A 26,973-nucleotide genomic window follows, 5' to 3' on the forward strand; every position below is an offset into this window, starting at 1 on the left:
TAGTTTTTAGCAAGGGGGAAATAGCTATCATTCTAAAATGTGTTTCTTGGCCCATGGATATTGCTCATGTGAATTTAAGCAAAAAAAAAAACCCTAATGAATGGAAACTCGTAGAAGAGTTACCGGCAGCTGTTTTTATTAGGGACTGTGGCTCTGACATGATCTCACACACATTTAAGACAAGTGTTACCTCACTGACTTCAATGGAACTGCTTTTCATTTGTGAGGGAGTAAATGAGGCCAAAATCAGACAGAGACCTAGGGAGACTCTCTGGGAGAGGGTTTTAGTCTGGGAAATGTGCTTTACATACGTGTAAAATATATGGGCATATCTGCACACTGCAGTAAATGTGTCAGGCCACCTGAGAGAAAGAGGCCAAATTCTGCTTTGAGTAGCACCTGTGTAAATCCAGAATGGACTGCAGGGAAAATGTGCCAGGGAGGACCAAAGAAGAAGCTAATTTTCTTTAAGTGCTAGAGTGCATTTTTCTTACTGGGTTTCTCAGGTTTCCTTGATTAGAAAATACAGCAAAATTAGACTGTTCTGCAGTTTTTGGCTGCTTAATTTCACCCATATCAAAAGAAGTTGTGTTGATTATTGTGAAGCCAGCTCAGACAAAAGCACCACATGTACAGTTTTTGTCTTGAAAATACCAAAGGAAGCAGTGAAATTAGAATTGTATATTTCTTGAGTCAACTCTCTCGTCAGAATTGTGTAATATTGCATCTTCTCTCAAGCTCAGCCTTCAGCTCAGCTAGATCTTGCAAAATTGGAGGAAGGTGGCTGTGCTCTATTGAAAGTGTAGCTTTGGTGTCAAAAAGGCAGAAGAATTTTAAAACTACTTCAGGTCCAGTAGAGGTGTTAGTTAAGAAGGATATTTGGGTGCTACAGCTATATTTGGGGCAGCTGTGAGATGGGCTTTGCTGTTTTTCTGGGTGGGAGGAAACGCAGTTGAAGATGTGACAGGTATTGGTTAAGAGTGAATAAAGGACACAAGAGAGGGATTTGCTGTCTTAGTTTGTTGCTCTACTTGTGTTTTGGCAGTCCTGCTTGCTGCTCTCCTGTACAGCAGCACCTGAGGCACAGGCACACCTGGGACCAGAGCCTGCAGCCTCTTCGGCGTGAGCTTTGAAATGTTGTGTTTTAGGTGCAGAGTTTAATGTGGCTCCCTTGATTGTAGCAGGATTTCCTACCAGTGTAAACACTGGTTTCAGATGCTTTTTGCTTTACTCAGTGTTTGAAACAGTGATGTTTACAGGTGTGTGGTGTAAGGTTTCGTTCTAATGTGGTTTGCAGCTGATGCTGTGCACTCCCAGTGATGGAGGGAAAATGTTTTAAGACTATGGAATTCAGTAGTGTTAACTTTCATTTTTACTTTCCTTGAGGACTTGAAGGAAAGTGGAATGATGGTAATTAAGCTTGATCTGTAGCCCAAAATTGAGGGGGGGGGAAGCAATAAAGTATAGGGAATGTTTTAAATGGCCCTATCTGCTTATTTAAAGCAAGCTCTTAGAGAGTGGAGTTACAAGCCTCTTCTCAGCCTATTACAGGTTTCCTAGTGTTCACTGTCTGAGCCAAAGCTAATTATATTGTCCACAGAAAAAGCACAGCAGAAGCTGGTGTCCCTGTGGTTCCTACAACTGCTAATTATTTCCAGTGGTGGTGCAGAAATATGTTCTCACGTAATTGGTCTGAGATCACCAACTTGTTTCACGTAGATGCTGTTCTGCCATCAGGCAGAAATTCCCTCTGCCAGCTGCAGTGCCCTGCCAGATTCACAGTGGTAGGCATGAAGGAGACTATTGCTGAAAGCATCTGAGATGAGATTTTTGGTTCTCCCTGGATCTTCTCCCTGAGGAAATTAAATGCTGCTGAGAGACAAACTCCAGTGGGAGAGCTCATGTCTGAATACAGCACAGAAAAGCTTTTCTTCTGCTTGCTTCCAGCATTCTTCTGTCTTAAAAACCGCCCCATATTTCTGTTTTGATATTGTTTTTGGTTGAACAGTGCTTACCAAATTCAATCTGCCTTGTATATGCTAAACAACACTGTGCATGTTTTAGAGCCCTTTAATGAGACAAAAATGGCCAAGGTCATGTGGAAGGTCAGTGAGAGAGGTAGGGGCAGAGGTTGGGACTTCTGTCTCCTACAGCAAGACACACAGGTCTAAAATAAGCTGTAATCCCAGGGAATAATAGCCATAGGTGTCCTAGTTTTGGCCAGGGCAGGATTAATATTTTACAGTAGGTTGGGGGTGCTGGTGGAGGAGAGGCTTGATGTGACCTGGCAGTGTGATCTTGCAGCCCAGAAAGCCAGTTATGTCCTGGGCTGCATCCAAAGCAGCGTGGCCAGCAGTGGAGGGAGGGAATTCTGCCACTCAGCTCTGGTGAGATCCCAACCTGCAGTGCTGCATCCAGCTCTGGGGTCCCCTAGACAAAAAGCACTTCAACCTGTTGGAGCAAATCTGGAGGAGGTCACCAAGTTGATCAGGGGGATGGAGCACCTCTCCTACAGCAAAAGGCTGAGAGAATTGGATTTGTTCAGCCTGGAGAGGAGAAGGCCTGAGAGTAACCTGGAGTTCAGTGCAGGAATGTGGTGGAGGATGGAGAGATCACACAGGTGATGTTGCATCCATTTCTGCTGTGCCCAGAAGCGATGCAATAGTTCAAACAAGTGTGTCAGAAATGAACAACTAGAATTTTATGCTGGAACACATCTATGGCACAAAGACAGGAGGGTACATAGGAACAGCTGTTTCTCATACAGCTTTGGTGCTGCCTGCTGCACAAAGGAGCACAAAAGTATCTCTCTGAAGCACCAGAAAGAAAATCTTAATGTACTGCATGTGACTTTGCATTTATACAGGTGCAGTTTGTTTCAACTGAAAGGCCATTTTGATGAGATAGAATGTCTCATTTATATCTTAGATATAAATTACATTTTGACATGTACTCGAGCAGTAGAAAACAAACACGCTCCACTTGTGTTGGTGTTCTTGTGTGCATGAAAGATGACCTGTCCTCCTTCCTCATGTGCATTTTCTGTATGGACATAATGCCCCTATTCAGTATTCATAAAGACAGCAGTGGCTACCCAACTTGGCTGCTTGATGGGGAGAGGCATTTGCAGAATTCTACCCAGCTGAAATCACTGATTCTGCAAATGGCATTTGTTTATACATTTTTTCTTCATTAAAAAAAAATGCAGTTAGTGGTTTACAATGTTTATATGGATAGCACCAGCTGAATCTTGTTTTCGTCCATTGCATGCTATTTTAATGTGACCTACAATAAGCATTGTGCAAAAAACTTCTGACTGGGATGTCCAGTTTTAAGTTCAAATTCCCACTGTAAGTAAGAGGCTTTGTCAAGCTGAATGAATCTCCTTAGGTGATACCAGGAATGGTTTTATTTTTTTATGGTTTTTTTTTCAAGGGATAGAAACAAAGGAGACAGAATAGAAGTAAACTGGTATGCTGCAAATTAAGGGATTCAGTCTTGAACTGTTGTATTATAGTGAAGAATTAAGTCAGTTCACTGCCCAATTTTCACCTTTTCAGTTCAGTGATCCCTAGAATCTCTTTTGAGGAGCCAGCTGTGCTCACATCCAGTTTCTCCCTATCAGGGCAAGGTTGTCAGTTCAAAATTTTGGGGTGTGCCAGCAGTACTAAGAGGACATAGTGTCAAACATGCTGTTTTATGTGAAACTGAGTGACACTGTTGTCTCAGACTGCTTCCTCTTTTACCCAATTGCTTTATTTTGTATGTCTTTTGCTTCACTTTATTGATCACATACTACTTCTGGTTTGCTGTCACAGCAATAAAAAGCTTGTGGACCATTTATTTAAGTAGCTTTTAGGCACTAGCATTGTAGCACTATACTGCTTATTGCATGGAAACCTGAGCAATCTCAGTCCAGGTTTACCTCTGAAGTTCATTTCTTGTCATTCTACAGAATATATCTCAAAAGTGGTGCAAAAAGAGCAATTGTTTCCCCTCTCCCTTAAGACTGAAAAAAAGCTTCAGTGTTCATTAGAGTACTAAATAAAGGGTTCTAGAGAAAAATGCCTGCTCTGAAAATCCCCAGCACATTATTCAGAGATGACCCTTGCAGGCAGTGAAACACCTTCAGAGGTGTTGCACATCACAAGTTGTAGGCACTCTCCTGTTTATACTCCGTGGCATGGTATTTGCAGCAGCTTTTGAAGGTAATCATTCTTCTTTTGGGTTCTCCCATGACACGTAAAATCTGGATTTTGCCAAAACAGTGCTTTTAGGAACTTTTAATTGTCATTTTGATTGGGAGTTACTCTCCTAAAAGAGCAACTCTGGCTGTTGTGGGGATTTTTGTCAATGCCTGTTAAATATTATTCTAGCATTTCTTCTCCTACTAACAGCTGATGCAGACTGCCCAAAGAAACATGGGCCTGCCCTTGACTTTCACCCATTTGAATCCATTCAGTTGCTTCACATTTCCTACCTTGTAGATGTGCTCACTGAGAGGAATGGGAGCTGCAACTTCATTTTGAATGCTGTTTTGTCTTCAAACAGCACACAAACAGCTCAGTCACTTCTCCATGGCCAGAAGTACCAGATTTTGTTAGGATCCTCAGCTGTTAACATCAGCCTCAGAATAACACCATTTCTTGTGCATAGATTTATGCAGATTGAGAAAGGCTTCATTTGACAGAGAGCAAAGATTTAAACATTTAGGTAATTGCTGTCTCTCTATCATAGCCCTGGTAATGAGATAGGGAAAAAGAGAAAAGGATGTAAGTTACTTTGAGCTGTCAGGTAAGAAGTACAGATCCTGTGGTGCATGCTAGCTGCAGTATTTAAGTTTTTGAAATGTGTGTATGGTTAGCACTTTTGGGCACCGGGTGCTGTCTTTGATTACAACAGTGCTGAACTTCAGCTGCAAAATCGAAACTTCTGATTTCCTAGCACATCAGTAAGTGAAACCTAAACCCATGTAATCTGTAAAAATAAATGTAATTACTTTAGCAAATGTGTTACAGCTGGCCAGGTTTAACATTAAGGTACCTGGTTCTTATAGCTGACTAGTGTCAGAAGACAGAGGCGATGGCTTGAGTTGTGCTTTGCAGACAGAATGGGAGAGGAAAAATTGCTTTGCATTCTTCTGTGTGTACATTAAAGTGAATTAAACAGAGTTGCAGATCTGACCTCTGACACTTCTTCCCACTATTTTCTTCTGTTTAAAGCATCTTGGTGAGAGTAGATTTTGTTTTCATTTAAAAGTCCCTGGTAAAACTGTAGTTAAGTGGGCAGCTTCAAAATTGAACACTTGATAAAATCTTCAAGAACACCTAAGGCATCTGAAGCTGGGACTGATCTCTTTCAAGGTGGCAGTCTGCTAGAGCAGGGGATGGGACTCAGTTGCACTCCGTTTCTGGTGCTGCTTAGGTTTTGCTTTAGCAGATCTTTTGCCTTTTTTTTCTTGGTTACCTATCCAGAAAACACACTTGAGATTCCTGCAGTAGCACAGAGGTGAAGGGCTGACTGCAGCAAAGCACTTCAGCGTTGGTCAGTGATGGCTGTGCTGAAAATAAGCTCACGGAAGGCTGTAGGAGACCTCTCTCTGCTCAGAGCACTGGCACAAAGCACTGCCTGCACTGCTGCAGGTCTCTTCATTATTCTCCAGACTTGGGTGTCATTTCCCCTTGTGGATAGAACCTTATTAATCTGCTACAAGAGTACACTTGTCCCCTGATCTTTTGGAAATTTCAACAGCTATTTTTCACTGGAATGCTGTGGCTTGAGGCTTAATTAGGGTCTACAAAGTGCTTAGAGGTCGTTTAATGAAAGGTGCCCTGGAAGTGATAAGTGCATTGTGATGTTATTAACTAAAGTGATGCCTACCAAGAACTAGTGGCAGATAAGGCTATCATCAGCTGCTAAACTTCCCTGCTCCTGCTCTTTGATCTTGCAGCTTTCTAGTTCCTCCACTTCAGCAGCTTTAAATTCCCCTCTACAAAGAATGTGTTGGTGAAGTAATGTGGACCAACTGATTTTTGGGTCACTGATTCAAACAGTTGGAGCAAATTATTAGGTTTACAATTTCAGTCTCGATTTAGAGGGTTGGGGTTTTTAGAATTGTTTTCTGGGAGGCTTAACATTTGGGAATACCTGTCTTGGGTAGCCAGGGTATGTTACAGGACAAGTACACGTCTTCCTGAGATCTTCCTGAGAGGTGGCCTCATTCTTGTTCTCACATATTCTGCTCTTTCCAAGAGTTATTTTTCTCCTGTGAGATGTTACTGGGAGTGTTTTGTGGCATCAGTAATAACTCTGTATCTTGATCTTAACCATCCTGGATCTCATGCAGCATCTGAAAAGAAAAGCTGCAGTGAAAGCCTAAACTTCGTCGGGTTTTTTGTTTTCCTTTGGGTTGCCTTTGTTTTGAAGCAAAATTGTAGTTTCTGAGTGACCTGCAAACATTATGTGGGCAAAATTCCTGTTTTGAATGGTTCCCAGGATAACTCTGCATTATGACCCAAGCAACTTGTAGCTGGGATTTGTTTTGTTTGCTTGCAAAAGAAAATCAATATATCATGATGGGCAATGCATGGCACATAAGTCAAATTACACAAACAACAGAGGATTTTTGTGCTCTTATATCTGTCCATGGATAATATTTAGAAAACAAAGTAATTTAGAAACCTTAAAGAATTTTGGCTGCCTTTCAAAAATGGTAGAATTAAGTCAATAAAATGCTCAGTAGAGATTGTATGTCCCCAAGCATATTTTATCTTGACAAGTTCTATACTATTGAGAGCTGCAGCCATGACTTGAAGCCAACTTGGGAAAAGAACAGTTCTGTTACAGGGCTGCATTTGATGGGAATCTGAGGGGAGGGGAAGGGAGAGAATTGTGCTCTGAGAACGCCAAATGCAGAAAGCTTCGCTAAGCTGAACTCCTGGGTTCCATAAATCATTGTAACATCAGTAGGTCTTTACTGATTTACATCTCTTGGGCATCTGTTTTGGTTTTTATTTTACACAAACCTAATTTCTCTGGATGCATGAAAGCATGGGGTTTTGATAGAAGTTACATTGATGGGCAGTAGCTTGGAGTCTGTGTATTAAAGCTGGTAGTTGGTATTACTGACTTTAAAAAAAAAAGAAAATAAAATGGTCAGGTGTGGTCATGTCTGGCCTCCATGACCTGGATCAAATGGGTCCATGCTTCCTCTGCACTGATGTGGCTCCATTGAAGTTTGCTCATCAAACATCTTGCTTTTATGCCAGTGTGTGACTGGAAAGAGGAGCCTTTCTGGGGAGGAGACTGGAAATTATGAGTTATGTGACATTAGAGCAGATACTTCATTTCCCTTTGGGTCCTCCCATCTGAAAAGAATGTGAAAAATATATTCAAATAGCAAGGAGGATAAAATCTGTCTCTGTGACGGCTGAAGGAAGCTCAGAAGATCCAGTCACACTATTGCATGCTTGTAACTCTTTGGGTTTATGGAGACAAAAAAGTGGTGCTGTGGAGCAGCAAAGTGCCTTATCTCTGTTTCAGTTAGCCTGCACATGAGTAATGGGGAGTCCTGCTCCTTTATCCCAATGAGAGACTCCATGTAAAGGCTGAGGTCTGGCACTGGGTGTTGTCTATTGATGGGAAGGTGTTTGTTCTTCCCTTTTTTTGGGAAGGTAAGTTCACTTTGCAGGTGCTAAAGGATATTTACATGCAGGCAGTGCAGAATGGACATGGGCTGCAACAGCTGCTCTGGAGGGCAGGGAAGAAAAACTTTGAAGTGAATCTGGATGGTACTTTTGGCCCACATAATTAGCAGAAGATGGAGTGGTTTGAGGTTAAAGTTGCGAAAGAATTAGAGAGGATTTAAATTTCCTTCTCTGTCATCCTATATGAGCATTGGCAAGGCTTTTAAGAAGGGAGTTTAAAAAGTCTAATTTTGAGAGTCTGTTCTCCTGAAACCTTTGCTTTGGGGAATCTTTAGTATAATGTAGATCTTGTAGGAAAACACAGTGGACTAGTGGTGGTTGGTGATGACTTCCCCTTTTGCCTGTCCCCTCAGAAGCCTGACTTCTAAAAGACCCCAAGCACTCTTAAAGTAAGGAGAAGCCACAACAGGAACGTTTGTCAGGGTCAGTGTCTTAAAAATAAGTATGACCTTAAGTCACACAGCAGTAGGAACTGCCTAATGGAGTTATGTGGAAGAGTTTGTGTTAAAAAGTTAAACAAACGATATTTAGACTTGTAGATTTTTAACTGTTTTACTTCATACAAATATCTTGAGAAGACATTTTGTTGTGTTGCTACTATTAAAATAGACATTTTGGACTGTTTTACTTCAATCGGTTTTAAAAAAAGTTGGTGGAATGTTTATTTTTTACCTCCTCTGATGTTCTGTCCTTGAGTCAATGAACAGTGACTTGAAGCTGATAAGGGATGCATTTCAAAATGCAGTGGAATTAAAAACCTTAGAGGACCATCCTTCCCCACCATGGCTGTGTGTGTTGGCCTGATAGGTTTCATCTGTTCCTGGAAGTCTTTCTTGATCCACTTAGGTACTGTCAGATAATTATATACTGGGGAGGCTGGGATGGTGCAGTTCATGCATGAAGTGAGATTGACCATGGTGGAATTATTTCTCTCTTATGCGAGAGGAGAAAGCAACTCTTGTGGGAAACATACTTTAGTTAAACACAACACACTCATCCATTCATTACTTCAGGGGTGGGAGGCATGGAAAGCTGGTGGTGAAATGACTTACAGGGAGAATTTAACAGCATGTCAAGGGTAGCTTTCTCCAGCCTCCCTGAACTCAGCCAGTGCTGCATGGTGTGCCCCTCTCTGCTATGAGGTAAGTACCAGACAACCTTTTCTTTCTCCTTTTAGTCTTTACACAGTGAGGGTGAAACTGGACTGTACTGGAGTCATTTCACAAGGACAGGGGCAATGTCTTGTACTGTATTGTACTGACTCCAGCTAAAGCAGCATCAAATCCTTCAGGTCCAGGAGTAGCAATAAGGAAGTGAAGCGTGTACAATAACGTGGAAGCTATGTCTTTTTTTCTCTTTGTGGAGAGGTCCTACATTTGAACTGAGGACTCTCACTAGCTGAAGAGTTTATTGAATATTTTTTTTCTTCTGATGACTCTTGATCTTGAAAAAGATCAAGGCTTGGGTAAATAAAAGATATTAAAACACACCAGGAGCTTAGATACTTAGATACTTGTTTTGAATAGAGTTTCTTACCTTTGCTTGATGACTCGTTTTTAGAGAGAGACCTGCTAAATGAGACTACGTGACTTGAAGTTCTGAGCACAGTGTGATGCAGAATTGTAAGGTCAGACCCAGCTGAAGTCAGAAATTACTGAGAGTTGTTGCTATCTGACAGCTTCACGGTGATTTAAGGCACGCAAAGCAATATATTCCAGCAATGTTCAGGAAATGCTCTCCAGTTCACTTCTTAAGACATATTTTCCCACTACACCTGTGTATGGTCATTCTAATCATTAGTAGGTTATTGCTCAGGACTTACTTGTGTCTTTAGGGAAGCATAATGAAATCTGTGTTGCTTAGTTCCTGCCGTAGCTGCTTCTAACCAGAGGACTTCATATCCAGCATCTTCTGTCAGCCCTGGATTCACTCAGTTTGTCATGCCGCACTAACCTCTCAAACATTCATGTTCAGCGGGGGTGTTTGCAACATTCTGCTGAAAGAGTGAAACCTGTAGTGCTATGAAACAGTGACACAAACTCAGGCAGGTCCCCCAGAGAGAAAAGAGAGTTTATTGTAATGCATATACTTAGACATGACTGTGGTTATGTAGGATATGTCTGGCTTCTTTACTTTAGAAGCAGCTCACTGTTTCTTGTTTTCATTGTGCCATTTGGAATAATTCCTCTAAATGCTGAACCTTCCACTGCTGGACAAATTTTGCACTTGGCTAAAAATATCCAAGTATTATCTGAGGCTTTCATTCCTTCACATATTTCTTCTCCCTAGGTGTTGAGAAATTGCTTGATGGTGGCTGGCAAGGTAAAGAAAATCTAAAGCAAATAGGCTGCTTTAGTGAATGATTGATGGGTGATTGGTAGAGATTTTGAAATGTGAAAGTGGCACTTTGAGCCAACTGAAGTTAATACTGTTATTCCTGAAAGTACCACTAAAAGCATGAACCAGTTTAAGTGAAGTGGCATTTTGGAAGGGAAGTCAGGGTTTTTCAGAAATCACACTTCAGCAAAAGCAGACATTCTTTTTTTAGCTTTCACTGGTAGAAATCCAGATGCATGCTTTAAAGCTCAGTTTACTCTGGCTGTGGTCAAATAGGTAAAGACAGAATATTGGTCCAGATGGGGATGCTTAAATCACCAACCCATGTCTTAATTTCTCTTCTTTTCCTTCAGTTTATCCTCGCTTTGGAATCTGGTCACCTGAGAATTTTTCTGAATGCTACGCTCTGGAATTTTTCCCTAGAACAGTATCTAGTGAGTTATTTTATATTGCTGATTTACTGCTGTCCTTCCTACATCTTTTTAGGTTTTCAGTTCTTTCTGCAATGATTCTCCATTACTGTCAAGCCTAGGGCAGTAATAAGAAGAAGCCTCCTAGTCTTGTACTCAGGTCCTGGTTGTCCCGTATCCTCTGACTTCTATCATGACAAAACATGCTAATGGTGAGGTACCCCAGTGCTTGGTGTGATGGTTCATGTTATGCTTCTCAAAAAATATAATTCATTGGAGGCTTGCTTGTTAGAAGTACTGGATGAGCAGTGTTGAAATGAAATTAATTTGCTTTCTAGAAGAAGATAGCCCAAACATCAGCTTTTGTCAGACTTCTCTCCTGGCCTGAAAGAGCCCAGCTGTTAGGAAGTGGGAAGGGATGTGTGCAGGCTTCCCACTCACACAATGGTTGGCCTTTTTTACGCTGGCTATTGGTAGGGCTGCTCATTTATAATAACTGGAGTTGTTTGTGTGATCAAGTGAAAAACTGTCAGGGTCATGTCTAAGGAAATCGTGTTCCATTGGTGCAAAGCATCATCAGGTGTCAGGAGGTAGATTAGAAAAAATAAATTTGCAGATCTTTCCAGCCATACAGCCCTGGACTGTTATTCTAAAACGAGTAAAGATACTCAAAATACACATTCCTTTGGGTTTTCTTTCCAAATCTGAAAAAACAAATAGTCTATCTAAAGCCTCTTTAATGGAAAATGATTCCCAAGGGATTGGAGAGCTTCTGGTTTTTTTCCAGTAAGTAAAAAGTTAGCACTGAAACAGGAAGTCCATATAAACATGTACTCAGCAAACACACTGCACATTTATATAGTGGAGAGTTTAGAGGTTAAGAGTGTCCAGTTGGTACTGGGAATGCTCCAAGTCCTCCAAATTTCATTGTTGTGTTTGAAACCTTAGGGAAAAATAGAAGTATTTATCAAATATTTGCATTTATCCACATTCTTGCAAATTACATACAAGAATGATATTTTAGAGATTCCTTGAATTTACTCAGTGGTTGTGGAAATTCTGTGGTCTGCCCTGGCCCACACCTAAAAATTTTGCTGTTTGTCCAGCTGTTACTTTTCAAATTTCCAAAGCAATTAATTAGAAAAAGAAGAAAAATTAACACACTTGTAACAAGGAGAGGAAAAAAATTTCCTTACCCATGTCCCCCACTGAATAAGGTTTTTTTACAGAGTGGGGGTGGTGGGAGAAGCAGGGCTTGGAAGCTTTGTACATAAAATCAATGGTGGGATAATTTCCAAGGTCAACAGAATATACTGTGGCTGTACTTGTGTAACCCGTAACTCCCATAAACACGCCTTTCTGACATGAAAAGTACCCCAGCTCCTCGGGGATTATCCAAGGGGAACGGGTCAGCAGGGGAGGCCTGGCCCTCTCTGACAGTAGTTCTGTTTGGTAATCTTTGAGCAGATGGTCCCTGCGGAATTCCGACGTGGTTTTGGGAAACGTGTGTCAGGCATGCCGGTCTCCTCTTGGAGAGCTGTTATTGCACCACACCAGAGCTGGGGAACTCAGGGGAGGAATGAAGGGAGGAGCAGAAGGGAAGGAGAGTTACTACTGGGTGATACTACAGCTGCTACGACTTAGAATTCAGATTACAAGCACAGATGATCCCAGGATCAGGAGGGTGGGGGGGGGATAGTGAGCAGTGATGAAGATAAGGCAGCTGTAGAGTGCAATCTGTATCACTCAATAAAGTGACTCTGTTCAGATAAATTGTTGTAATGCAGCCAAAACCGAAATCATATATTAGGGAACAAGAAAAATGGAATGAGGGACTGTGTCTTCTGTGTATGAATAATATAGAAAACTCTAATAAAAATCAAATCTTGGTACCTCCTCGGGGACAGATATTGGCTACTAACAGGCTCTGTGATTCTAGCAGAGAAAATCCTATGGAACAGTTGGAATCTGAAACCAGACAAGTAAATTAGACACACATTTTTATGCTCAGGGTGATGAACCACTGGAAGAACAATGTTTGGTTGATCCTTCTCTTGGTGGTGGTAAGAAAATGAGACATCTGCCTTATGTCACAGAGTCCCACAGTTTTTGTTTTTTTTTTCCACTTCTTTCTTGTAGTTCAGAAGTCCCTTCTAGTTCTAGCTAAAAACTGATTTGGGGACTGTGTGTACACAGGGTCATAAGTCCTGCAAGACGAGTTTGGAACCTTTCTGGTCACCCCTGAAGTGCAAATGTGTTGCAGCAGGAGTATCGAGCTTGTGTAATTAAAACCCAACAAGAGTAACTTTCTTACAGTGGGTAGTAAACTGTGCTATCAAGTCTGTCTGGATCTGTCACTGAAAAGTGATCCAGAGATGTGTGGAAAGACAAGAAACACAGAATAGAATGCATGGAAAATGAGCTGCTGCAGAACAAACGTGAAGGCTGATGTTGGACTATCACAAGATGGCTTTGGAGGTCCCATGCGTGAATGAACCAGAAACTGGGGGCCAGCAGCAAGGCACACACAAGAGACTTTCTGGATGGGTTCTTTCATGGGAGACTTCCAGGCTGGAATTTACTGTAGATTTAACTTCACATGAATGACTTGCACCCATGGGAGAAAAAGAAGGTATAAGTGAGATGTGCTGCTCTGCTGCATCTCCAGAATGAGAGCAAGCTGTTTCAATAACTAATCATGACGTAGTCTTGAGTTTCTAAATGTGTCAGTAGGCACCTCAGCGACATAACAGAACAGGAAAATGTTATTTAATGCTTGCTTTAATATGTAGCTTATGCAGAAGGGAATGGATTTACTTTAAGCTGTCTGTGCCTTTCACATTAGTTTGGTTTTTAGAGTTTTGGGAATAAAGAAATACTGTCTTCCACTAGGTATTGATCAAATTAGTGACAGCTGATTAACAGTTTTATAGGACAATGTGAGCATGGCTTAGAAAGCCAAGCTCCATTCCTTTTAGAATGTTGACATGCTAACTTTTCTGCAGAAGCCGGGGTGGATGCATTTTTTGGTATGTTTTTTTCATGTGTGGTATGGTCAGAAAATGGGTGTAGGTGGAAAAGAAGATGAATTCTGCTGTGGCATTTATAAACCCAAGTAGCTGGGAAGGTTGCAAAGTGAAGCAGCTATTACAAAGAATCACAAAATTTTGGGAGCTCTATGGTTTAGGGCCTTTTTATTATTATTTTTGTGGTGGTTTTTTTTTTTTCCCCCTCCAGGTTTGCATTAATACTCCTGAGCAGGGCTAAGAGAAAAGAATTGTGAGAAATGACAACAGAATTTAGCAAGAGACTTGAAATTGGGAGGAAGTGTGGGGGAAAGAAATGAAGATTGCATTGGATCTGCAAGTTTGAGATGAGAGAGGAAGGAGGGCAGAGCTGTCAGGAGTGATAGAGGGGGCAGACAGAAACAAGAAAGATGAACTAATGCATAATAAATGTATTTCCATTTGGGTGTGATGTTATTCAGTGTATTTTAGACTGTTAGTGGCGATTTTGTTAATTGTGGCACTGCTCCATCTGGTGGAAAATAATTTTTTCCTGTTTAGCATGGACGCGTCATGTGTCTGATGGTAAAAAGGGATTGAATGGAAAATCCCACAGTGGACCAAAAGCAAGTCCTAGGGGAAAAAAAAGTAGTGCAAGACACTCATGCGATGTTACATGTATATTTTTATATAAATTTTCTGCTCTCCAAAAGTTTTTGATGGTTGTACACCATCTCATCATCAGTGTTTTGGTAACATAGGTTTGTCTGCTATTTTTCTGTGAGCTCCATGTAGGCAGCATTGACTTGCTGTCTTCTGTGAGAGCTCAGATTGCAGTTCCACTTTTTTTTTGTTTTTGTTTTTTTTTTTGGGTAAGCACAGAAAAAATGGTTGGTAGCATTGTTTTTGTGAAGTTTAGGAGCACAGTACTTTTTTTTTTTTTTTTTTTTTTTGGGGGGGGGGGGGGGTTAACTTGGAAGGCATTAAAATATGTGCATGGTAAAATGTTTAATCTTTTTCTATGACTCTGGCCCCAGGTCAGTATTCCAGAGTTGATGTCCTGGGCAGGACACATCAGGAGAAAGTATCAGGCTTCCACTCTGACTGTGATTAACTGGCTGAGTGTGAACCTCATGCAAAGTAACAGAAGGTGGATCTGCCATCACATGAGCCTTTAGAAGTAAGTTTTCATCTGAATGCTTGGGTTAGTTTGAGACAGACCTGGGTTTAGTGTAGAATTTGTCATCTTTTTTGTGTATTCAGTGCTTTTGCTTCCATTTTCTCTGCCCATGAATTTGATGAGTCTTGACTTCTCAATAGGATTCCATGACACATTTTTAAATTGTTCTTTTGTGACTCGAAGTTGTATTTTCAAATGAGTGCTGGCATAGGCTTCTCTGTTGCATCTTTCATCACCTTCTTTAGATGTCTCCCTGTAAATGTCAGGCACTTCATCACTTCTATGACTTCATATACCTTCGTGCAGGGCTGGTGGCCTGGGATATTCTACAAGTCTGTGTTTATCTTGTCATCACCATTTGTGCTTTGGACTGGACCTGCTCCTGAGCAATGTGGAGAGATGGCTGAGTGATGCAATCCTTGTTCTGTGCCATCCTGCTGCCTAAGCTTGCTCTCTTTGCCTGCTTTTGGATCTGATGGTGTCCCAAGAACAAGGACAAGGGGACTATTATCTCCCTGTGACTGTGAGCTGGAGAATGTGTTACCAAAAAAGTTCCTGGCTGCTTGAAGTGTGATACCATCTCAGCATTTTAGCAAGATCTGTCACACAGTTGAAACTGCAGCGTGTTCTTGTGTCTGTCTGGTCATCTTGCTGTAAACAGTTCATGAGGATTTTTATTAAGATGATCTGTCTTGAATCCACTGTGTATCATCCTGATTGTGATTTCAGTAGGGGATTACACAATGATTGGCAAGGCTACCCAATTGATCAGTCTGATAAGATCCATCTGATCAGCAGGACTTGGGTTTGTGTGGTCAGTCTCAGCTTCAGGAGCTTCACTCATCAGCTTTGATGTCTGTGTGCTCTGAGTCTTAGGTAGCTGCATGGCTTTAACCACTTACTGCCCAGGTGTACTCAAATTCTCCTTGTTCTCTTCATGTATTGCCAAGCAATACATGCAATTTTATTGCCATCTTCCATTTTATGTAATATGTCTGGGTCTGTGTATTATATTGCATTACAATATATATTACTGAGATATAAACACACACATATATATACACACACACCCCTTTCCAAGCTTTGTAGTCTGGCCAAAACTGTATTGCAACATGACTGGTTGGTGACTTGTTGGGTTGGAAGCAGTGAATTGAGATTGACCATGTGAAGCAGTGCTCTTCCCTCTAGGTTCAGTCAGCTTTGACAGTGTTGTCTCAAGATGAAATAGCAGGCAAATATCTGCTGGGCTTGGAGTGACACGGTCCTGTCTATCATTTTTAATGGGCATTTAACTGTTAGGTGTGAAATGGAGAAAGTAGAAAGTGTAAAAGATATTATTTCCCTCTGCTGCAGTGGTTTGCAGTTCACATAACTCTAGCTGATACTGACTGGAATTAAGTCTGGGTTAAAATTTGGGAACTAGCTGCAGACCCCATGCATGAAAAAAAAATATAGAAATAGATTCCTTCATGATAGCTGATTTTTGCAGAAATGCCTTTTGGTTGAAGCACTACATGCATTTTACAAAGTTCATGTACCTCTGCAGTTTATTTTAAGAGATCTGAATTTATTTGGTGTAGATTTATTTCAATTATCTAATCAGAAGCAGACACAACTTCTCAGGCTGTCAAAGGTATTCAGGAATGTATGACGAACTTCAAAGGAATGTATAAGATCTTGCTACACATCTTACTATACATTTTTATAGAGAAGAGTTAATTAAATTTCCCCTTTCTTCCCAGAAATTACTTTTAGTAAATTAAGTATGTGGGGTTGTAAGGCTTTTCAGTGTTGTCTCCTTCTGCTTTAGCTTTGTGAGCGATTAAACAACCAAAGGCTTATCTGGATCAAAGACATAATAAGCAGAGGGGGCATCCTTGGGCCAGTTATCAGTTGAAAACAATTTAACTGTCAGGTATCCAAGTTTCAAGGCCCAGAGCCCACCAGATGGATTAAGCAATCGGGACTGTGGACAATAATGTTTCCTTGCAACGGAGAAGCTGCCAGGGGGAGAGCAGTGCAGTTTCCCAGCTTGTGTTTCTGCAGGCAGGGGTTTGCTGGGGAACAAAAGGACTGTGGCACCCTTGGGAGTCCTGCTTGGTGTGGGTGTGTGGTCCCAGTCAGATGGGACACGAGTTACCTTGGTACAGGACAGCGTCCTTCCCTGCCTGCGGATCGGGAATGCAGCTTATTTTTGGGTTAACTCCTGTGGAGACTTAATTTATGTTCCCTCACTGGGAGGGGAAGGGGAGGGGAAAAAAAAAGCTCTGGTTATCTGAATATCCACCATTCAAGTATGTTTGCAGGGACAATATTTCAAGTTATTAGTCTCAGCAATTTAGATAAGAACATGTACTTCCCTATGAAAGACAAGGCACCGTGTCTTAATATTAATACCTGACACAGACTAACCCAATGTGATAAAGTACATAGATAGCACAACAAGGGGTGAATTAGAAATGCCTGGGAAGATATATGATGCCATTAGTAAAACATGGAGATTTATGTGTGACATTAACATCTCTAAGACAGCAGAACTGTACTACTAAAGCTGCATGAATGTGGTTTTTTTTCTTTCTTTCCCCCAGATGCAATAACAAAGAGATCTGAGAGAATGGGTTATCTAATGAGTACAGTACTGCCTACAATTTGGCAGACCTACCATTCCCTTCAAATTTTCCTCTGTATCTTCTGGCAAATGACTAGGACTCAAATTTTTGAAATCCATGGTTGATGGCCATAATGATAGCGGCGTTTTGGTTGTGATTGAACACAAGAGTTGGGTTGCCCTTTCTTGGCATTTAGGGATCTTGCTACCTGCTAGGAATGCCTGTGTACATCACAGGGGAGAGTTAGGCAGAAAGAATGGCCCTGGAGGAGCAAGACTGGCCAGCAGCAAGCACCAAGCATGGAGGTCTTCTGGAGTCGGCTTCTTGAGCTCTTTGACACCAGTGCCAGGAAATGGGTGAATTTTAACTCTGCTGGCCAGCTTGTGTGACATATTTCATCTTCCATGGCTGCAGGATCAAGGGAGTGAGAGAGTGGCTTCATCCTCCTCTCTGGCTGAGTGGGCCCTTTGCTGTTTTAGGCTGGCAATTGCTGCTGTGAATTACTTGTGTTGTTTCTGTCATGCCCAGTTAGGGTTTGTTTTGCATGCGTGTAGAGTTGGGACAGCAGTCATGCATCCTTGTTCAGCCATGGGGCAGTCCTGTCCCTCCTGCCAAGGGGGAGATTTCATTTTCTTGGGTTCTTTATAATACAGAGAGATGGAGCCACAGTTACAACCGTTTCACGGCCCTGGAATTTGATGATGTTCTGTTGCCTGTGGGGAGTTTCTTGCTGTACAGAGTGAATTCAGTTAAGCAAGAACTCATCTTTCCAGAGAGACCTTTTTTACAGTGTAGGAAGTTCTCCCTTGTGGAGAGCCAGTGTGAAAGTCAGCAGTCAGCCTGTACAGTCTTAAAAGTAGAGAAGAAAAAAAATTGTCATTGTACCTTGAGGATGGAAAATTTGAGGTTTACAAGTAGAGAATGCAAGTTTCTCTTGAGCAGACTGTCACCGTGTAGTAAACTGAGGTGTAATTGTCTGCTGAAATTGTGCTTTCTCTCTCTTTGAACTGTTAGTATTTATACATAAACAGAAATTTGCTGGTTTTGAGGTAAGGCGGTTTAATTTTGACACAGGTTACTGGTCACGTGGGGAAAGTCGTCTGGTGCTATGGTAGGTGTGCAAGGTAATGAAGAGTTTTGTTGGAACACTTGGTGAATATCCTCAGAAATGTGGGGATCAGAAGTTAAAGCTGACCACGCCCTTTCAAGTACGTGATTAGTTAGCTGATTGGAAAAAAAGGTCATTTATAATCTCGGGTTCAAATATGGAGCCCTTTTACATTCGGTGAAGTGTCATTGGTAATAATACATCATGTGTAAAAAGGCTTCATCTAAAAGGTCTCCAAGGTCTTTTCAAAGGTGAGTTTTGTGCCAAAGCTCATTGAAAGTACCATTTAGATTATGCAGACTGAAGTATAGTGAGCTTGAAGATTGCTTTAATTTACACTTGGAACAGGAAAGGGAAAATCAGAAACCTTACTCATGTCTAGTGGGCTAGTTACCTGGCAATCTTTTGGGGTCTTTTCCTGTCAGCTGGTAAACAGCCCTAATAAATGCAACTGCTGCATACAGAAAGGGTACAGAGAAGTTGACAAATATCAGAGATGCTGACTTTGTAGTTTTTGATGCATTTTTATGAGAGAAGTTGACCAGAAACAGCTCCGTAGTGCATAACCCTTTATTGTTTAGGAGTTCGTAAGCCCCATTTTATTTTTCATGGCGTAATTTTTTTAATCTTGTCGTCTAAAATGAAACAAAACCTCACTTTTATGATGTGCAAGCATATATTTTACATTTATTTTCGCAACTTCCAATGGAAAGAAGTCCTCTAAGGAGCTGTAGTCAGGTTAATAAAGCTGGAGTCTGAGGCTCTGCAGAGCAGAGAAGCCCTTGAGCTCCATTCCATGACATGGATGGTTCTGGCTGCTTTACAGAAACAAAGATGTAGGGGTGTAATTTAGCAGCACTTGTTTTCAGTAGTCACACAATGAAGAGCCTGATGGAAAGTCTTCAGTGAGTTTTGGATCAGATCATGAAACAGTTTGCCTATGAAACACCACAGAATTTAGATTTAAGAATAGATTTTATTGGAGACCGGGCTCTTTTATATACATATAAAAAGACTTAAAAAATACGGTGGGAATAAGTGTTTGTGATTCATTTAAAATCAAGAAATGAAGCTATTCTAGTGACTTCTAAGAAAAGTGAAAGCCAGCATTAAGAAACAGATGCTGAATTTTTGGCCCTGCTGAAGCTGCTGATGAAGCTGCTCTCCTACCCAGTTGTAGCCTGTCCTCAGGTTTGGCAGACTTGCTGATTTTCTGGCTGTTGGCTGTTTTTAGCAATAATCTCTGGCCAGAATACACCATCATGCTGGATGTCCAGTGCCCTTAGGCTACTTCATGTCTGTGAACCCTGTATGAATGTTTAATGCATAAACCCAGAGCATTTTCCTTCCACACCTTGGTATGCCTGATGATTTGGATTGATTCCAGTTGAATGCTGTGTCAAAAAGTGCAGTATAAAGTAATTCTAAAAGAGAAATATTTCAGACCTACTTATTTTGACTTGTCACTGTTGGCAGGGGGGAAAACTCTGTACAGAAATGAGTGGCATTCTTCTAGAGTAAAATGGACCAGTTGAACAAAAAAACATCATAAAAATCACCAGAATGAGTGTGCATGCATGATAGAAGCTCCCAACCAGTCTTGTTAAATTCATGTTTTACACTGTCACACAGTCATGGAATGCATAACAACAGTCTGGCTATAGGTCAAGGGTCTGTTTGTTCTTTCATATTTCTCCTTAATTTGGCAAGTGGACGCTCTTTCTGTCAAAGAGAAGATGCCAAGAGAAAAGGCAGGGTTTTTTCCAAGTTATTTTTGAAAGGCCTTGATTCTTGGATGTCTGATTAGGATATTTTAGACCTGGCTGTCATTACCCTGGAAATCAAATGTTACAGCAGCTTAATACAGGCAGCCAAAATCATTAAAAGCTTTCCAAAAAAATTTATCTAAAGATACAGTTTTGTTCAGCCACACAAAACAGCAAGGCACTAATTGTAAGCTTAGCAGGGGATTCATATCTTCTGTCTTACATCAGTTCTAAACCAAAATTGTATCCCTTGAAGAGTGAAAGATGGGGTCTGCTTTGTTTTCCTTTCTGTTCTCATGCACATCCACACACATTTTTCTGTATCAGAGATTTATTTCTGTGCTTGGGTTTCTTTCTCTTTTATGTGTACATAATAATGATCTGTGTGCTGTGCTCACCTGAAATTCGCACAAAATGGGAATCGAATTCTGTGGGAGCCTGATCCAAGTTGGGCTGTGTGCTCTCCCTGCATCCCAGAGGTGAGGAGTAGCTCCACTGGGTGGAAGCACCTTCTTAGGTGTGAATCTCATCAGCGTTGTCAAGACCTTGATGGGAGAAGCTGCTGTGAGCTCAGGTCTGTCTGGGGCCTGGGACATGGATCACTGGGTGACCCACAAGTAACACCCTTGTATTCAAAGGATTTTCAACAGCTCATTTGTTTCTTTTGTTTTATCCTGGTCCTCAAATGTCAGCCTGGGGTTATCCATGGCTTGTTCCAGACTGGACAACATAGTCCTGTTCTGTGTTTTAAAGCAAAGGTGGTTCTTCATTGTTCCAAAGGCTTTTTTTAAAACTTGGTATTTCTGCAATGTTTTGCTTTCTTTATCTGCTTCTGGCATAAAAACACGAAACTGAACAGCTCTAATCAGAATTATTTCTTGGGAAACTATGAAAGCAACAGTTTAAGATACTATATCAAACTCTCTTTTAGTCCCAAGGCAAGTGTTGTTACAGTGAATATCTTGGAGTTCATAAAATTTCCTATACAATGATTGCCAGTTTATATGGTGTTGGACTCCAGTAGATCATCTTTCCCAGACTCAGGTAATCTACCTGCAGGAAATAGATGATGATTCTGAAAAACTTTCAACCCTGTGTAGCTGCAAGTTGTTAAGTGGCTTTCTCAGTACTTATTTTTAAAGAAATCTTTAAAAGTTACCTTCTTTCTGTGGTGTAAAATGGCTTTATGATCTAGGTTTTTCTGTGTTGATCTCACAGTTCTTTGCAGTGGAGTTTGGCATTGTTTTCCCTTTTGTCACTGTGACAAACTGAAGCACAAAAAAGAAGAATGATTCCTGTGACAGCACCAAACTGGAGGTGCTGCCAGCCAAGTGCTTTGTCCACTATGTCACGCTGTGCTTTGAAGGGCACTAATCTCCCAGTCCAGCTAACATCAAACATGTTACTAAAACCATCAAAATATTTTTTATCAAGGAGATGGATGGGATATGAAAACAGGAAAAATACTTTTTACAATGGTTGACAGCATCATAGAGCTGTAGTAAATGACAAATCTTTTGAAAAATCCAGCAAAGGGTAGAATTAGGAATTATCTTCTTAAGATAGATTCAAGCAATAGTATAACTTGTGCTCTGTCACATGACATTCTAGCATGCCCAAGTGAGCCAGACAACTGTGTTGTTGTAACACATATTCAACATTCCTATCAGTAAATCTGCTCAGAGGGCCCCATATCCATACCTTGTGTGGGTACTATCATTAAATCTTTTTTTGCTACTGCCTGGAATTTCATTATGAGCAATCAGTGATGTAATACTAAACCTATGGAATCTTAAACACGTCTCAAAATCTGTGGAATAAAGTAGGTTCCTACCAAATCAAAAAGATGCAGCATTTTTTTGTTGGTACTGTGGTTTTCTTTTTCAAGTGCCACATTCCAGTAGTTTTCCAAACATATTTCAACTAAAATGTCTGAAAATAAACTTTCTTCAGTAGGTCTGTTTCTTTTAATAAGTGTTGTTTCTGCTTTCTTCTCTCCCCTGTTTCTGAGACACAATATTTGGTTTGTTGAAATACAAAATATCTGTTACGTGCTGCCCTCTTTTGCATGAAGAGTGTTTTTTAATTGCTACTGGTTGCTGTAGGAGCCTGTCTTTGGGATTCTATGGAAGAGTCTCTCTCTATTCTTGACATTTCCCTGTGGTGCATTAATAAGCCACACGAACTGTTCCAGTTTGAAATGAAAAGAGAGAAGTTTGCCTTGCTTGGTTGCTGGGCTTGACCAGGAGCTGTGCTTAGGAAAAGTGGCTCACTGCTGGCTCCCTTACTGCCGTGCTTGGGGACAAGCTGAGGGCAGAGGGGGTCTCAGCCAGAGCGAACATCCATGGATGCTCCATATCTGCTTGCCCAGCCACCCTCCTTGCACTGGAACAACAGCCTTTGAGGCTCTGCCATTTGTTTCCTGCCTTATTTTGGGGTTTACCTCTAGGTGTGTGGCTTTGACAGCTTTGTGATTTTGTTGTGCCTTCATATTGCCACACAACCTTCAGCCCCATCCAACTCTCAGCCTGTCACGAAGCTATGCTGGGTGTGTGCTGCCAACACAGCATTTGTCAAAGTTAAGTATTTGATGCTCAGTACATTCCCAACTTGTAGAACTCTACTTGCCCTCCTGATGCCTGTCAGAAAACCTTTGCTTCCAAAACCTTTTTTTTTTTTTTTTTTTTTTAAAGGGTCAATTTCAGCCTTGTAGCAAAGTCTCAGTCTGGGGGAAATGTTGTTTGGCTTGTGTTTTATTCCTTACATCCCCACACATTGAAACTAAAGAGAACTAAGTTAAGAAAATGAGTGCTGAAGTAAAAATGATGGGGTTTAGGGTATAGGCTACCAATAGTCAGTTTAAAGGGAGCACTCAGTAGGTGTTCTACTGTGTACCAAAGTTGGAGTTAATAACCTCAGGGACTGGGGTGTAGGTGAGGGTTCAGCATGGTGTGACTGGATACCAGAGAGCAGATGATGCTTTAAACTCTACTCTTCCTTTGTGAGCCTGGTGACAAACTCATCAAAAGAGTTTTGCAGTTTTAAGGGAAAGCAAACAAACAAAACCTCTGTCCCACAAACTCCTGTCTCTTCAGAGTTTTCTTTGAGCTATAAATTAACTGCTGATACTGGCTTAGGGATTGGCCATCTGCCCAATATAGCTGTCCCACAAAAATGTACAGAATCTCTATCTTTCAGTCTCCTATGAAGAAAAAACATAGAACAAAAATATTGGGGGGAAAAAATAAGTAAAACAGGACATGACCTTCTTTGGAGTAAAGATATGGAGGAATTAAAGGATCCTCAAAAAGCCATTCTTTTCTAAAATGCCAATGTTTATGTTGATGATTGATTCCAGAACTGATGGAGGCAGTAGGATAGACAGGTGGGTGGTGGAAGTATTAACCAAAAATGTGTAAACTGAGATTTTTAAACAGAGTTCTGTCTGCACGTGTAGCATTCACATGGCATGCCATGTTTTTTATGCTGACAAGGAAACAACAGAACCTGCCTTGCTTTTTTTCCCTGTTATGTAGGGGAATATCACATGTTGGATTGTCATCAATTTGTTGTTAATGCAAATTGTCACAAATTCAGCTTCATGTTTGACTCATGAAAGAGACTAAAGCTGTACTTTGAGCAAGGCTTGTACCTGACTCTGCTTTTTCTCAGTAGTGAAAAATAATGTGAAAAAACAAGAGCTGCCCTAGTTCAAGTAACAGACAAAACTGCTTTAGGTCTCTTTAAAATGCTTTTAGAGGAGAAACTCAGGGACATTTTTATAGGTAAAATGAAAGTGTGAAAGAAGCTGTCTTGCTAAAACACCCAGAATTATTGTTTTCCCTTTTTAACTATGCCCCTTCAACCATTCACATATACATACACATATATATATATGTAAAGCCTATGAAAAGTGACATCTTAAGGGAAATTTTTAAAAGCATGTGAGAAGTCTGTAAGCTGCAATCTATGACACCTTTCTGTCAAATTTCAGTCTTCAGCCTGGTCAGCTGGAAGAGTTGGGAATTTGAATCTGAGGATGACCCTACAGAGCATTCCAGCTGTGCTTTTGTGTTGTGTGGTTCTGGGCTGTGGGTTGCTTGCTGTAAGGGCACCAAAGAGGTGCTGCTGTCTGTGATGGGTGGTGGTTTTCATGTTGTCTCTACAGGTGATTGTAAATGGAAGATGAGGTTTCTGGTTGCCCTGAAAGAGATTTTTCTGCCATTTGTCTCCTTTAAAGTGTCTGCAGCCCAGATCCACTTGGGTTGTAACATCTTTTGATCCTAGGGGCTGAATAAAACCAGGCCAAGTAATCCCTGGGAATTTATGCAACCAGAATTGCTAGGAAGTAGGGAAATTCAGCACATCTAATGCTTTCCTCTGAATCAGTGCCATACCTGATATGATTTCAATGAGTATTTTGGCTGCTGTTCATGCCTCCTGCTTTAACAGCCCTTAGCCAGGGCTCCAGAGATGTTCAAAAATCCAGGTTTGATTTCTGTAGGTTTTTAAATATTTGTGCAGTAATGGGGAGAGTTGTCCTCAGCACTTTGGTCAACCAAAACTTCAAAGTTTTTGCCATTTCCTGAATGTTACAATGAAATAAGGCATTTTGTTTCTTTCTTTAGGTTATGGAAAAGAAGGTCAAGCTTTTCCCAGCAGACTGGAAATAGGTAGCCCTTGGTGCTGTTGTTTTTGCTTGCTAATGCAGGCTTTACCATCTAAGTGTTCCCATACCTAATCCCGTGGAGCATGCCCACGAGGATTGCTCTCTGTGAGAAGTGTTTCTGAAAATGATCATTTCCCCCTTCCTACAGAGACCAGAATTTCACATTGCGAAATAATGATGGAAAAAACGTGATTTAGTTTGCTTATAAAATATTAAATGTTCTACTGCTCTGTTTAGAAGTAGCTATCTCTAGTTATAAAGTTATGAAAGAAAGATGGCACTGACTCCTTGAAGAAAAGAGAAAGTTTATATTTCCACAACTGTTTGGGTTTGGTACTCAAACCTCAACTTATGCCACTTGGTAATCAGTTGATCAGTATGTAAGTAAATATAATGATGAGATGATCTATAGGAGACTGAAGAAATAATGAGGTAAATAAGGTAAATTCCTTTGTGGTGCACTTTGCGCTCCTTTTAAGGACGAAGCGCAAGATAATTGTCTCACCTTTTCTTTGGGTGTGTCATCCAGAGATTTCTTGAGTATGAACCAAATAGATTAATTTGATATAAGCTTTTTAGTTATTGGTGTCCCTTGACTTTGATATTTTGCAGACTATATGGTATGAAACAGTATAAAAGTGTATCAGCAGGTGGATTAAAACATTCCTCTTGCTCAAATAATGTCTAGTTGTTAGCATTTGCTCATTCATGGTGTTTCACTGGATAGATCATAGAATCATAGTGGCATGCATTGAAAAATGTCTGAAATATATTAGTGAGTTTTGTTTCAATAAGAAATTCTTGAAGATATTTGGCAAAATGAATTTGTTTCTTAAAAGTTTTATTAAGCACTGTGCTTAGGACTAGAGATTAAAAACAGCCCATGAAAGAAAAACATGTCCTTAGTCAGGAATATGTGTGTGTGTTTTGGCTCTGCCTCAACAAACGTGTGCCTAATTTAAAGAAGGTGAGTAATCTTGTTTGGTTGGTGGGGCGAACTTGCTTAAGTACCCTGTGAATGAGAGCACTTAGGAACGACTTGGTGTGAAGGTGTCACAGGAAATAGGGCTAAGCGAAAGCCTTAGAAAGAAAACAAGATGTTCTTCTGATTAAGACTAATGTCCACCTTCAGAGCATTATCTGCAGAACATCTCAGCAGTCGGGAAATTACACAACTTGAAGCTGTTTAACTGCACTACAATGTACCTGAATTTATATTTTCTTCTTTGTACGTAAATGATGCGGCATTTTTTGGTTTTTTCACAGCTACACGAAGTTAAGCAGAGCTCCTGCTTGAAAGACCTGATCACCTCATGTAGCTACATGACTCCTGAATGGCATGACAGTCCTTGGGTTTTATTGGGGATTGGAGTAGGTTTGCATTTTACTGATGGAAGGATAGATCTGGATTTTCTCTGGGTTAGAACGTGCAACTGCCATTGACTTTATGGGAATTTTATTAAAGCTGAGATAGTCCTGTAACCTGGATTTATGCATTGCACAAAAAGAACCTGCATTCTTTTTACCAGATCTGCCGGATTTGGCAAACCTCAGGAAAAAGTGGATTCCTCAGTATTTACTATGATACAGTGTTGGGAAGGTCCAGAACAGAGTTTCCTGGAGGAACTGCCATCTGAGATGGACACAGCAGTGATCTTGGGGCAACAAAGATGTTTGTTGTTTTTGTAAAACAACAGGGTGCCAGTTGTGTTCAGCCCATGGTGTGGAGCACAGTGCTGCATGTGTGGAGGAGACTGATGCCCTCTTCATTCCATCACACACTACCTTCAGAAACCTCAATTGGCAGGCAGTATAAAATTGAAACAAACACCTCAAAATTCTCTAAAATAAGCAACCTCCCTGCCCGTGACACTGCTGCTTCTGGATTTAGAAGTAACGGTGTAAAATTGCACTGTCACTTGCAAAAGCGTGTTTTTTTAGCGTTTAGTCAAATTTCTTGCTCAAGACAATGAGTCTAATGAATACTCTTAAGCCCACCTGCTGATTGTGTTGATTAGGTGGGAAGGTAAACTCTATTTGTCTAATTAAAAGCTGATTGTGAAGCCAGCTTGTTTTTGGTATCTTTATCTGGTTTAACAGAGAAAGTAAATTTTTCTGCACCTTGTAATTCCAGCCTTTTGTCTTCTGAGTGTATGAAAATTTGACAGTTCTGTCTTTTTTAC

The 26,973-nt window shown here is 40.8% G+C and overlaps 1 protein-coding gene across 8 annotated transcripts in view; it reads left to right on the plus strand.

The window, feature by feature from the left end:
* Positions 1–26,973, plus strand: part of CALD1 (caldesmon 1) — a 177,422-nt gene that overhangs the window by 9,568 nt on the left and 140,881 nt on the right. The window lies entirely within an intron of this gene.

The sequence above is a fragment of the Coloeus monedula genome, assembly GCF_965178545.1.
Source record: "Coloeus monedula genome assembly, chromosome: 4".
Lineage (NCBI taxonomy): Eukaryota > Metazoa > Chordata > Aves > Passeriformes > Corvidae > Coloeus > Coloeus monedula.